A 14870-nucleotide genomic window follows, 5' to 3' on the forward strand; every position below is an offset into this window, starting at 1 on the left:
TGGCTGAAATGTCTCCCACTAGCCCTTTTGAGGCTAAGAACAAAACCTAGATCAGATGTGGGAATTTCACCTTATGAAATGATGTTCGGACTCCCCTTCCTCCTGTCACCATATAGCACTGGAAGCTATCTAGAAGTGGAGGCAACAGCCCAAAAGTATGTACAAACCATTAGTAAAACATTGGAAGAGTTAAGAAAAAAAGGGTATTGTCCTCAAACCTCTCCCCTGGATGCTAATATACACAACATCGCCCCGGGGGATTGGGTTCTTGTCAAGTCATGGAGTAACACACCTTTATCCCCCAGATTTGACGGCCCTTTTCAAGCGCTTCTCACCTCACACGCGGCAGTTAAGACTAAAGAACGTGAGTGGACGCATATCTCGCGTGTAAAAGGTCCTTTACCATCTCCAAGTGTCCCTCTGAGCCTCTCACCGGAACCATCTCCAAAAGCCCTGCTAGACCCCGCGGTGCAAACCCCCTCTCAAGATCTGTCTCCGATTTCGCCACCAAAACCACAAGCTACTTCACCTAACTGGACTGCTACACGTGACCCTAAGTCACTTAAAATCACCCTGAGAAAGAAAACTAAAGACTAAAGACTGAAATAGTGTCATTTCAAAATAAACTAAAAATCTAGGCACTAAAGATAATTGCCACAAATACAGTTACCTAGAGAAAAGACTAAAAGTTGTTCTAAGTTTTAAAGAGTTCCTGTTAAAAGTTAAAATTAATGGTATAGTTGTCACTCCCTAAAGTTACAAAGAAACATTTCCCGCTAAGAAGATTTCACTCCTGAGACATTTACCAAATAAGGCATTAAAGTTTGAAACACCGCAGAGGAAAAACAAGTAAAGAGGAAAAAAAAATGGAGCAAATAAAGGAAAGTAATGTTCCAACCGCCAAGAGGCAAGCCCAAGCGAGACCTCTGAGAAAGGTTCGCATTGGACTCTTGGCCAAGCTTGTAATACTCTTGACAGTCGGTGAAGCAGTAGACGAAGGATGTCACAAGTGTTATGCTCCTATATATGAAGGAGAAACCATGCAACCCCTCCTCCAAACTCACACACAAGTAAGCCTTGCATGTTTTGATCGAACTCGATTAACTACTTGCAAAGAAGGTCAGAAAAAGTATTGGCTCGCCAAAAATTTAGCCTTGTTTAGGCAACGCCTAATTGGTGAATGTCCCATTAGTGAGTGGTTTTGCTTAGAAAACGTAAATTATATAAATGAAGGAGCCGATTTGATCAAAGAAAAGCCAATATCCCCAGCAGATAAAGATCCCAGTGAAATATTTGGAACTAATTTGTTTATAGAATTAATAAAGAAGATCAGTCATGAATTTAACATCACAAATTGTTATGTGTGTGGAAGCACTCAAATGGCTGGTATATGGCCTTGGGAAGGTATAAACCTTACTCCCTTAGACATATTGCGATGGAAATCCTAGCCTTCCAAAAGAGGGAAAAAGAGGGACGGAAAAATGGAAATTGAAAACAAAAATAATTGGAGAAATATGCATTCAAAGGAAAGGAAGAAAATATACCACCTTTGTAGGAGCCATGCCCTGTAAAAGAATGATGATAGTAAAAGGGGGAGTAAAGAAATGGGTCCCAAATGAAATAAAAACATATTGGACCATGGGTGAAAATGAACGTGGGTGCCTATATAATGAAGTATATGCTCTATATGAGTGTTCAATTCAAGGAAAAAACCCCTTTTGGGGAGTACCATCTATCTCAAAATATTGGGAAAATCCTCTTAACATGACCACAGACTGGGAAGCCCCGCAATATCTCTTTTGGATATGTGGAGACAGAGCTTATACCCGACTTCCAAAAGACTGGACAGGAATCTGTACGGTGGGAATTATTAAGCCAGCTTTCTTTTTGTTACAGAAAGAGTCAGGAGCCCACCTAGGCGTACCCCTATATGACCAACTGTGGAGGAATTCTAAAAAGCGAAGAAGTATTGCCGATCTCAACAGCTCTCAAAGGTGGAAAGGAGATGTTTGGACCCCTGAAAGGATTGTAAAAACATCTCGGGCCAGCCACCTGGGCCCCAGATGGGTCCTGGGGTTATAGAACCCCAATCTATGTGCTAAACCGGATCATCTGCCTACAGACAGTCCTAGAAATTGTGTCAAACAGAACAGCATTAGCCTTAGATTATATCAGTGACCAGCTAGCACAAACTGGATCAGTTGTATACCAAATCAGATTAGCAGTGGACTACCTATTGGCGGATGAAGGAGGAATTTGTGGGAAATTTAACACCTCTGAGTACTGTTTAGAAATTGACAATAAAAGTCAAGTTGTTAAGAATATTTCAAAAGAAATTCGCAAAATTGCGTATGTTGGAAATCAACAATGGACGTCGGTAATAAACACTAATTGGTGGGATAGTTTTTGGTCATTCGGGGGATCCTGGTGGAAAAAAGTAGGTTTCATCGTCCTGACCACTTTCGCTGGCTTTCTAATTCTCCAATGCCTGCTTCCTTGTCTAATCAGACTAATTACCTCCACCGTCCAAACTAATTTTCAAATTGCTCCAGTAAATCGCCCAGACAGAACAGCCATATTAAAGTTAAGAGTCCCAAAGAGTTGAAGAAGAAGTCAATAGTACTACCCAAGAAGTAGATACTGTCAAAAGTATTTATTTCGAACACTTTGGAGACAGTACCATGAATATCAAGATGAGCCCGAAACCGCAAATTGATGCGGGACAGTGAGTCCCGATCAAAGATTCAAAGAAGGGATATTGTGGTGGATAGAAATGGTGATATAAAGTTGTATGGGATTGTTTTGTAAAGTTATTTACTGTTCGGCCATGTGCCCTAGTATTTCTGTAAAAATGTTAAACAAAATAAGAAATTGTAGAAGATGTTCAGTTAGCGTTGCAAACTGGTGAGAAAAGTTATTTAAAAGTTACTTACTGTTTAGAAATATACATTTGCATTCCTCCACAATGTTGTACCATCTTAGTTATACCTTTGTATTCCTCCACAACGTTGTACCATCTTAGTTCCGCCCTTCTCCCTCCCCACTTCCGTTGGTTTCCCTTCCATTTCCGCCCTTACTCTGGTCCCACTTCCGGTCACCTGCCGCCGCGTCCTGTCATTCAAACCGCTCCACCCAATATGCAAACAACCAACCTTTCCAAATGGACCCTGCAAGAAGCGGAAGTCCTGGCCTGTATAAAACATCAAGAAACTGAAGAAATGCAACATTGAATTAGAAAGCCACTAATTGCCAGCCACTAAAGATTCCCCCAGCCATCAGAGAAAAACCTTTTTTAAATTCACTACAACCTGAGAAGTAGTGAGCCAAAGAGACACCCCTGGACATAACAAGCCATTGGAGAGGATCTGTGCTTGTGCACGAGGCTGGACTCCCTAGGACCCAACCTCGGATCCTGGCAGCAGAGAGCGGCAGCAGGCAGCGACCTTCTCCCACAGCCCCAATAAATAAAAGAGCTGTTTATCAATAAAGGATTCGGCCCAAATTTATTTATTACACTCTCTCTTCTGTCTTGATGAAATTCTCGGCTGAGCTCCGTGCACCACGCTCAGCTCACACTCCCAGGCGAGCTGCGCCGGCAGCCGTTCTCTGCAGCCGGGACACAGCGGGGAGCTCTCCTGCAGCAGCCCGAGAGCGGCGAACCGGGCCCGGGCCCGGGGCCTCGGCCCTCGGGCCGCAGCGGGGCCGCTCCGAGCCAGCGCAAGCAGCTGGAGCTGCGGCCCGGGAAGCGGGGCTGGCACAGCCCCACGGCCCCGTGCCCGCCCTCACGGCCCCGGGCGAAATTGCGGCACCGAGGGGCAGGGAAGCCGCGGGCTGCGGGCAGCGCTGCCTCCCTGCCGTGCCACACATGGCGGGCGGCTTCAGGAGACCCATAGATGGTCTGTGGAGCATCTGCTCCCACACGAGCCGCGAGCAGCACAGTGCTGCGGAGTGCATTAAGGGAATGTGGGTAGAGGGAGTGAAGGAACAGAGTAGGGCAGTGTTCATCTGTGCCTTGCCTCGGCCAGGAATGGTGGCCCCGAGATGGCGCCCAGACCCAACACCGAGGCAACTGGGCAGCCTGCCTGGCTTCTGGGAAGGAAATGTCACCAAGAGACCCCCCAGCCCGGTACGGCCCTCTGCTCACTGTGTGCTGCAGCCTTGAAGGTGTGCCTGATTCCAGAGGATGGCACTGGCTGAGTTCATGCAGCTTGTCCACTGGAGACTGCTTATGAGCCTTGGTGACACCCCAGATGTGGAAAGATGTCAGTGCCTCTGTGCTTGTGCCTAGAAATGTTCGGGCTTTACCTGGTGCTTCCTGGACAATTCCACCAAAGGTCCTCGCTCCACAGGGCCTTCCAAGAGATTCTGAGTCTAGTGTGCCTGGCACAGATAAGTCATGAGTATTTCCTTCTTGGAAGAGCTGCCTAGCTAAAAGACCACCCATGTTAACTCTTGCATCCTTGGGAGCTGACACCTTTGTGTGTGTCCCTGGAAGGATCTCATGGTGTCTGAGGATGAGCAACAGGAAACTCCAGGCCTCTGGAGCGTAGCTTGAAGCATCTGGGGTGCACGTAGTACTTATTTCTGCCCCTTGCAGTGAACCAGTCACAGGAAGGTTCTAGAGGTGAATAGCTGGCACCCTGGTGCTCCCAGCAGAAGTGTGGGGGTTTTACCGTGGGCTATCCTACAGCACACCAGGCCTGATGGTGGCACTTGGGCTCCACCAGCCTCAAAGGGAAAAGGATCTCTGCTTAGGAGCTAGTGGGCCTCCTTCAGAGAGCTTTAATCAGGATTGCAAGAGGAAAGTCAATATACAAGGGTGACTTGGAAGAAGCCTGAGCAGCTCACACCCATGTTAGACTGATGGTAGCTGAGGGAAGCAGTGCTGCCTACAAACACCATGAAACTGTAGCAGCAGTATTGGGAAAAGCAAGTTTCTTGCAGAATACTGACCGACACAAACAGTACCAAAGAAAGGCACTTGCAGTTGGGATTGTTTAATGCAGTTTTCATACAGCACTTTTGATGGGGATTTCTGGGCACCACCATCACAGTGCTTCTGCATTCCTATTCACGGTGCTGCCACACAGAATGCATCAAAATTTCCCTACTTGTGCTCCTTCCAAGCCAGTGCAAAATAAGAAAAACTCAGTAAAGGGAAGGTACATGAATTCACAAGTGACATGGGCGTACACTAGGGATTTCACAGACACCACTTTGTTATGACATCACAGAGCCCCATTTCATGTGAGGTTCCAGAGCCCCTCTGTGCTCTTCAGTGCTCACTCTGAGCAACACTGCAGCAGCAGCAGCAGCAGCAGCAGCAGCAGCAGCAGCAGCAGCAGCAGCAGCAGCAGCAGCAGTGGAGGCAGCAGAATGTTTCGAGCAGGGCGGGTCATGGTCCTGACCCACTATCTCCTGATCCTCTTTCTCCTGGCTCTGCAAGCCCAGAATGTCCAGAGTGCTCCAGTACCTGGGCAGGGAGCAGGTAGGCAGGCAGGGGCCAGCACACAGGCCTGGCTGGTGGCAGTGAGGCCAGGGCCAACAGAGCCTGGAAGCCACAATGGTGTGGGCAGTGGGGCAGACACAATGGGGGGGGTGTGGGGGAATGCAGCTGCTTCAGGGTGCAGCATGGAGAGAGTTTCCTAAGGAGCAGGGAGCAGGGAGGGGTAGCTCAGGCCCAGAGCCTCGGCACTAGGTTATCCATCACTCAGCACGGGCTGGCCCTCATTCAGCTCTGGTTATGTGCCACTCACTGCTGGTTATCCATCACTCAGCTCTGGTTATCCAGCCTCCAGGCCAGGCTCCGGGGCTGACCCGCCCACCGGTCGTGTGGCTATGGCATGGCTTTTCTCTTCATGGGAGAGCTGCCAGCTCAGTGTCCCAAGGGCAGCCAGGCCCCCTGGCAGCTGTGAGAATACAGACCTGCCTGTGCGTGCCCTGTCAGTACCTTCCACAGCCAGGTCTTGAGGCGTGACTGTGAGGGCAGTGCATGTGATGGTAACTTCTTGTGGCTGTTTGCTTGTAGCTGAGGCCAGGGAGAGTGCTCTTTCAACCCCTGAACGAGATCCATATTCCATGCTGATTCCAAGCTGGTATTTGAAGCGTGAGTAACCAGTCTCTACTGCCTTCACAAGATGACCCCTCCTTTTCCTTGTTGTTCATGGGAAATGTACCTTCATATGTTAACATCCTTTCATAAATATGACATAGGGAAGGCTTCTGACAAGGGCTCTAACAAATTTCCTGAAGGATTCCCTGAAGCGTTCCTTGAAGGACTCCCTGAAATCCCCGATGAGCTCCTGCCAGCCACGATTGAAGCCCCATCAGGTTAGTATATCCCACTCTGTTAACCCTGGGACTGAGCTTTTGCTTCCTGTAGGGACGTATCTAGGACAGGCAGAAGCACTCAGTAAGATTTGCTGCAGGGATGCTCCATTTCACACCTCCTGGGGTGAGCCATAGAGATGGTCCAGCACAGTGTCTGCTCCCAGTTGTGCTTCCAGATGATTCCCAGGGGCATCTCCTGCTGCTGCTGCAGGTTGTACCATTACTGGGCAGAGCTCCTGTGCGCAGACACTGGCATCCAGAGGTTGGGAAGAGGCCTGTGCTGTATTTGTGTTTGCCTCACACTCGGCACAGCAACGAGGCAGAAATAATATTACTTTAATTTTGGATGGCCCTGCCAGACCTCAGGACCAGGGATGGGTAAAATCTGGACTCCAAGTGTGAGTGTGAACCTGAAGGGATTCCCTGGGGGGGATTTGTTTATTATATCGTGGGAGGCCTGGATTTGAATTTCTGGTTGCAATGCAGAAAATCCAGCTGTGGTTTCCTGTTGTCTTTGGGGACAGCAGGTTCCTCACTGCCACTTGTCAGAATGCCCAGGCCATTGTACCGTGCTCCTGGCAAGGGACAGTGACTTCTATTTAAAGCGTCCCCCGTTTTCTTTGAAGAGACAGATTCTGAGACTGTGCTGGATACCTTTCCTATGGAAGAACCTATCAGCCTACCAGTCTCAGATGAAGAAACAGAACAAATACAGGACATCAGTACACTTGCTGAACCTGAGCATTATTCAGGTGAGTGCTTGGGAGATGCTGTCATGGGGAAAGAACAGCATTTCTGCTACATCCCTGCAGTGCTCTCCATGGACGAACTGCAGGTGCCCAGCACACAGTCCTGGCCTGCAGCCCAGAGGAAAAGACAGGGAGCAGGGCTGCTCCCTGGCACACACTGGGCTCTTCTCTGTGAGAACTTTAGGGGATCCCTCTTTGTCCCTGGTGCTAAGACACCACAGCCAGAGGAATGGATCTCAGAAGACAGTAATTCTTGGGCACCTGAAGCACAATGTGAGACTATCAGTAGTGCTGTTCATAAACATTGTCTCCTGTGTTCATAAACATTGTCTCTTTTGTTGTCTTTTCTCCTGTCAGGTCCTGAGCGAAAAGCCAAGACTGATGGACACTCTGATGTGAGCAAGTACTACATCCCAGGGATCACAGCAGCCGCAGCTTTGCTTCTGCTTGGGGCACTGTCTGGGTTTATAGTCATGTATGTGCTGCTGAAGAGACACTTGTAAGTTATTTACTGCTGCCATTAGCAATGAAGTGTTTGCACTGTGCTGGAATGCCAAGGCAGCTCCTGGCAGTGCTCTGCAGAAATATCTGCAGTGCAATGCTTTAACTGGGCTCTGAATTCCTATCTATGAGGAGTCTTTTTGGAAATCTGTTTCTACAGGAGGACCCAGGAAGACAAAGAAGCACCAAGACAAGTTTCCACTGACTCCTCCTGGGCATGCCATGATCAGTCCAGAGACAGAGGTGAAACAGAGTCAGGAGAAGGACCAGGAATGAGCAAGACAGTCCAAGCCAACAGGTTCGGGGACGGCAGCCACCTGTTTCCTGAGGTCTTTGCAGCAGAGCTTGCCCAGCTGTACAAGAACATGGGTGCAGACCCTTCACCTCTGCCCACATGTTCCTTCTGTGCTCTGGCTAATGGTGCCTCTTCACGAGACCACTGGATTTCCCTGGACTCACCTCAGCCCACAGCATCCTTCTGCTCTTGCTGCCAGTATGAGAAGGAGCACTTTTTATTAGAGGGCAATGATTTAGTGTTAGCATGTAAATAAATATATTTCCAAAAGCAGTAAGTTCTTGCCTCTTGTGCCTGTTTCCTTTTGCCACCTCTGGGCACTCTCTCATGGGCCTCTCAGCAGCCTCTGAGATCTACACCTCCTAGAGAGCAGCCCAAAGCTGGTCTCTGAAAACAGCTTTGCCTCAACCCTTGGATCAAGCTTCACAAATTCCTGCCATACAGACATGCACACTTGCAGCCCTGCAGATGCACATGTGAAGTGAGAGCTGTGGGACACATGCAGGGCCATGCCCCGCACCACCATTCCTGAAATGCCTGTGCTGCTCCTGAGGGAGCTGACATGCCAACACACTAGTGAAGCAGCAAAATATCTCTGGATTCCACGGGACACAGTGAAAACCGCCCCTGCTTTCTCCTTGTGTGCTGCTCCGTCCAACTGCCAGTCCACTGGTTTCTCGCTATATCCCTGTTCTCTCCACTCCCTCTCTTGCTGCCCGTCCAAAGCTGCTTCAACAGTTTCCATTCCTCCCCAGCGCAGACTCTGCTCCCGCCTGCTCCTTCTGCCTCTCTCTGTCGCTGCTGCCTCTTTCTGCACCTCTGCTCCCGCTCCCTGCTCCGCTTTTTCACTCGTTGTCTCTCTGTCTCTGTTCGGATTCCGGGTCCTCTCTCTTCTGTCTTGATGAAATTCTCGGCTCGGCTCCGTGCACCACGCTCAGCTCACACTCCCAGGCGAGCTGCGCCGGCAGCCGTTCTCTGCAGCCGGGACACAGCGGGGAGCTCTCCTGCAGCAGCCCGAGAGCGGCGAACCGGGCCCGGGCCCGGGGCCTCTGCCCTCGGGCCGCAGCGGGGCCGCTCCGAGCCAGCGCAAGCAGCTGGAGCTGCGGCCCGGGAAGCGGGGCTGGCACAGCCCCACGGCCCCGTGCCCGCCCCTCACGGCCCCGGGCGAAATGGCGGCACCGAGGGGCAGGGAAGCCGCGGGCTGCGGGCAGCGCTGCCTCCCTGCCGTGCCACACATGGCGGGCGGCTTCAGGAGACCCATAGATGGTCTGTGGAGCATCTGCTCCCACACGAGCCGCGAGCAGCACAGTGCTGCGGAGTGCATTAAGGGAATGTGGGTAGAGGGAGTGAAGGAACAGAGTAGGGCAGTGTTCATCTGTGCCTTGCCTCGGCCAGGAATGGTGGCCCCGAGATGGCGCCCAGACCCAACACCGAGGCAACTGGGCAGCCTGCCTGGCTTCTGGGAAGGAAATGTCACCAAGAGACCCCCCAGCCCGGTACGGCCCTCTGCTCACTGTGTGCTGCAGCCTTGAAGGTGTGCCTGATTCCAGAGGATGGCACTGGCTGAGTTCATGCAGCTTGTCCACTGGAGACTGCTTATGAGCCTTGGTGACACCCCAGATGTGGAAAGCTGTCAGTGCCTCTGTGCTTGTGCCTAGAAATGCTTGGGCTTTACCTGGTGCTTCCTGGACAATTCCACCAAAGGTCCTCGCTCCACAGGGCCTTCCAAGAGATTCTGAGTCTAGTGTGCCTGGCACAGATAAGTCATGAGTATTTCCTTCTTGGAAGAGCTGCCTAGCTAAAAGACCACCCATGTTAACTCTTGCATCCTAGGGAACTGACACCTTTGTGTGTGTCCCTGGAAGGATCTCATGGTGTCTGAGGATGAGCAACAGGAAACTCCAGGCCTCTGGAGCGTAGCTTGAAGCATCTGGGGTGCACGTAGTACTTATTTCTGCCCCTTGCAGTGAACCAGTCACAGGAAGGTTCTAGAGGTGAATAGCTGGCACCCTGGTGCTCCCAGCAGAAGTGTGGGGGTTTTACCGTGGGCTATCCTACAGCACACCAGGCCTGATGGTGGCACATGGGCTCCACCAGCCTCAAAGGGAAAAAGGATCTCTGCTTAGGAGCTAGTGGGCCTCCTTCAGAGAGCTTTAATCAGGATTGCAAGAGGAAAGTCAATAAACAAGGGTCCCTTGGGAGAAGCCTGAGCAGCTCACACCCATGTTAGACTGATGGTAGCTGAGGGAAGCAGTGCTGCCTATAAACATCATGAAACCGTAGCAGCAGCATTGGGAAAAGCAAGCTTCTTGCAGAATTCTGACTGACACAAACAGTACCAAAGAAAGGCACTTGCATTCGGGATTGTTTAATGCAGTTTTCATACAGCACTTTTGATAGGGATTTCTGGGCACCACCATCACAGTGCTTCTGCATTCCTATTCACGGTGCTGCCACACAGAATGCATCAAAATTTCCCTACTTGTGCTCCTTCCAAGCCAGTGCAAAATAAGAAAAACTCAGTAAAGGGAAGGTACATGAATTCACAAGTGACATGGGCGTACACTAGGGATTTCACAGACACCACTTTGTTATGACATCACAGAGCCCCATTTCATGTGAGGTTCCAGAGCCCCTCTGTGCTCTTCAGTGCTCACTCTGAGCAACACTGCAGCAGCAGCAGCAGCAGCAGCAGCAGCAGCAGCAGCAGCAGCAGCAGCAGCAGCAGTGGAGGCAGCAGAATGTTTCGAGCAGGGCGGGTCATGGTCCTGACCCACTATCTCCTGATCCTCTTTCTCCTGGCTCTGCAAGCCCAGAATGTCCAGAGTGCTCCAGTACCTGGGCAGGGAGCAGGTAGGCAGGCAGGGGCCAGCACACAGGCCTGGCTGGTGGGCAGTGAGACCAGGGGCAGCAGAGCCTGGAAGCCACAATGGTGTGGGCAGAGGGGCAGACACAATGGGGGGGGTGTGGGGGAATGCAGCTGCTTCAGGGTGCAGCATGGAGAGAGTTTCCTAAGGAGCAGGGAGCAGGGAGGGGTAGCTCAGGCCCAGAGCCTCGGCACTAGGTTATCCATCACTCAGCACGGGCTGGCCCTCATTCAGCTCTGGTTATGTGCCACTCACTGCTGGTTATCCATCACTCAGCTCTGGTTATCCAGCCTCCAGGCCAGGCTCCGGGGCTGACCCGCCCACCGGTCGTGTGGCTATGGCATGGCTTTTCTCTTCATGGGAGAGCTGCCAGCTCAGTGTCCCAAGGGCAGCCAGGCCCCCTGGCAGCTGTGAGAATACAGACCTGCCTGTGCGTGCCCTGTCAGTACCTTCCACAGCCAGGCCTTGAGGCGTGACCGTGAGGGCAGTGCATGTGATGGTAACTTCTTGTGGCTGTTTGCTTGTAGCTGAGGCCAGGGAGAGTGCTCTTTCAACCCCTGAACGAGATCCATATTCCATGCTGATTCCAAGCTAGGTATTTGAAGCGTGAGTAACCAGTCTCTACTGCCTTCACAAGATGACCCCTCCTTTTCCTTGTTGTTCATGGGAAATGTACCTTCATATGTTAACATCCTTTCATAAATATGACATAGGGAAGGCTTCTGACAAGGGCTCTAACAAATTTCCTGAAGGATTCCCTGAAGCGTTCCTTGAAGGACTCCCTGAAATCCCCGATGAGCTCCTGCCAGCCACGATTGAAGCCCCATCAGGTTAGTATATCCCACTCTGTTAACCCTGGGACTGAGCTTTTGCTTCCTGTAGGGACGTATCTAGGACAGGCAGAAGCGCTCAGTAAGTATTTCTGCAGGGATGCTCCATTTCACACCTCCTGGGGTGAGCCATAGAGATGGTCCAGCACAGTGTCTGCTCCCAGTTGTGCTTCCAGATGATTCCCAGGGGCATGTCCTGCTCCTGCAGGTTGTACCATTACTGGGCAGAGCTCCTGTGCGCAGACACTGGCATCCAGAGGTTGGGAAGAGGCCTGTGCTGTATTTGTGTTTGCCTCACACTCGGCACAGCAACGAGGCAGAAATAATATTACTTTAATTTTGGATGGCCCTGCCAGGCCTCAGGACCAGGGATGGGTAAAATCTGGACTCCAAGTGTGAGTGTGAACCTGAAGGGATTCCCTGGGGGGGATTTGTTTATTATATCGTGGGAGGCCTGGATTTGAATTTCTGGTTGCAATGCAGAAAATCCAGCTGTGGTTTCCTGTTGTCTTTGGGGACAGCAGGTTCCTCACTGCCACTTGTCAGAATGCCCAGGCCATGGTACCGTGCTCCTGGCAAGGGACAGTGACTTCTATTTAAAGCGTCCCCCGTTTTCTTTGAAGAGACAGATTCTGAGACTGTGCCGGATACCTTTCCTATGGAAGAACCTATCAGCCTACCAGTCTCAGATGAAGAAACAGAACAAATACAGGACATCAGTACACTTGCTGAACCTGAGCATTATTCAGGTGAGTGCTTGAGAGATGCTGTCATGGGGAAAGAACAGCATTTCTGCTACATCCCTGCAGTGCTCTCCATGGATGAACTGCAGGTGCCCAGCACACAGTCCTGGCCTGCAGCCCAGAGGAAAAGACAGGGAGCAGGGCTGCTCCCTGGCACACACTGGGCTCTTCTCCGTGAGAACTTTAGGGGATCCCTCTTTGTCCCTGGTGCTAAGACACCACAGCCAGAGGAATGGATCTCAGAAGACAGTAATTCTTGGGCACCTGAAGCACAATGTGAGACTATCAGTAGTGCTGTTCATAAACATTGTCTCCTGTGTTCATAAACATTGTCTCTTTTGTTGTCTTTTCTCCTGTCAGGTCCTGAGCGAAAAGCCAAGACTGATGGACACTCTGATGTGAGCAAGTACTACATCCCAGGGATCACAGCAGCCGCAGCTTTGCTTCTGCTTGGGGCACTGTCTGGGTTTATAGTCATGTATGTGCTGCTGAAGAGACACTTGTAAGTTATTTACTGCTGCCATTAGCAATGAAGTGTTTGCACTGTGCTGGAATGCCAAGGCAGCTCCTGGCAGTGCTCTGCAGAAATATCTGCAGTGCAATGCTTTAACTGGGCTCTGAATTCCTATCTATGAGGAGTCTTTTGGAAATCTGTTTCTACAGGAGGACCCAGGAAGACAAAGAAGCACCAAGACAAGTTTCCACCGACTCCTCCTGGGCATGCCATGATCAGTCCAGAGACAGAGGTGAAACAGAGTCAGGAGAAGGACCAGGAATGAGCAAGACAGTCCAAGCCAACAGGTTCGGGGACGGCGGCCACCTGTTTCCTGAGGTCTTTGCAGCAGAGCTTGCCCAGCTGTACAAGAACATGGGTGCAGACCCTTCACCTCTGCCCACGTGTTCCTTCTGTGCTCTGGCTAATGGTGCCTCTTCACGAGACCACTGGATTTCCCTGGACTCACCTCAGCCCACAGCATCCTTCTGCTCTTGCTGCCAGTATGAGAAGGAGCACTTTTTATTAGAGGGCAATGATTTAGTGTTAGCATGTAAATAAATATATTTCCAAAAGCAGTAAGTTCTTGCCTCTTGTGCCTGTTTCCTTTTGCCACCTCTGGGCACTCTCTCATGGGCCTCTCAGCAGCCTCTGAGATCTACACCTCCTAGAGAGCAGCCCAAAGCTGGTCTCTGAAAACAGCTTTGCCTCAACCCTTGGATCAAGCTTCACAAATTCCTGCCATACAGACATGCACACTTGCAGCCCTGCAGATGCACATGTGAAGTGAGAGCTGTGGGACACATGCAGGGCCATGCCCCGCACCACCATTCCTGAAATGCCTGTGCTGCTCCTGAGGGAGCTGACATGCCAACACACTAGTGAAGCAGCAAAATATCTCTGGATTCCACGGGACACAGTGAAAACCGCCCCTGCTTTCTCCTTGTGTGCTGCTCCGTCCAACTGCCAGTCCACTGGTTTCTCGCTATATCCCTGTTCTCTCCACTCCCTCTCTTGCTGCCCGTCCAAAGCTGCTTCAACAGTTTCCATTCCTCCCCAGCGCAGATTCTGCTCCCGCCTGCTCCTTCTGCCTCTCTCTGTCGCTGCTGCCTCTTTCTGCACCTCTGCTCCCGCTCCCTGCTCCGCTTTTTCACTCGTTGTCTCTCTGTCTCTGTTCGGATTCCGGGTCCTCTCTCTTCTGTCTTGATGAAATTCTCGGCTCGGCTCCGTGCACCACGCTCAGCTCACACTCCCAGGCGAGCTGCGCCGGCAGCCGTTCTCTGCAGCCGGGACACAGCGGGGAGCTCTCCTGCAGCAGCCCGAGAGCGGCGAACCGGGCCCGGGCCCGGGGCCTCGGCCCTCGGGCCGCAGCGGGGCCGCTCCGAGCCAGCGCAAGCAGCTGGAGCTGCGGCCCGGGAAGCGGGGCTGGCACAGCCCCACGGCCCCGTGGCCGCCCCTCACGGCCCCGGGCGAAATGGCGGCACCGAGGGGCAGGGAAGCCGCGGGCTGCGGGCAGCGCTGCCTCCCTGCCGTGCCACACATGGCGGGCGGCTTCAGGAGACCCATAGATGGTCTGTGGAGCATCTGCTCCCACACGAGCCGCGAGCAGCACAGTGCTGCGGAGTGCATTAAGGGAGTGTGGGTAGAGGGAGTGAAGGAACAGAGTAGGGCAGTGTTCATCTGTGCCTTGCCTCGGCCAGGAATGGTGGCCCCGAGATGGCGCCCAGACCCAACACCGAGGCAACTGGGCAGCCTGCCTGGCTTCTGGGAAGGAAATGTCACCAAGAGACCCCCCAGCCCAGTACGGCCCTCTGCTCACTGTGTGCTGCAGCCTTGAAGGTGTGCCTGATTCCAGAGGATGGCACTGGCTGAGTTCATGCAGCTTGTCCACTGGAGACTGCTTATGAGCCTTGGTGACACCCCAGATGTGGAAAGCTGTCAGTGCCTCTGTGCTTGTGCCTAGAAATGCTTGGGCTTTACCTGGTGCTTCCTGGACAATTCCACCAAAGGTCCTTGCTCCACAGGGCCTTCCAAGATATTCTGAGTCTAGTGTGCCTGGCAC

The sequence above is a fragment of the Erithacus rubecula genome (assembly GCF_903797595.1).
Source record: "Erithacus rubecula genome assembly, chromosome: Z".
Taxonomy (NCBI): domain Eukaryota; kingdom Metazoa; phylum Chordata; class Aves; order Passeriformes; family Muscicapidae; genus Erithacus; species Erithacus rubecula.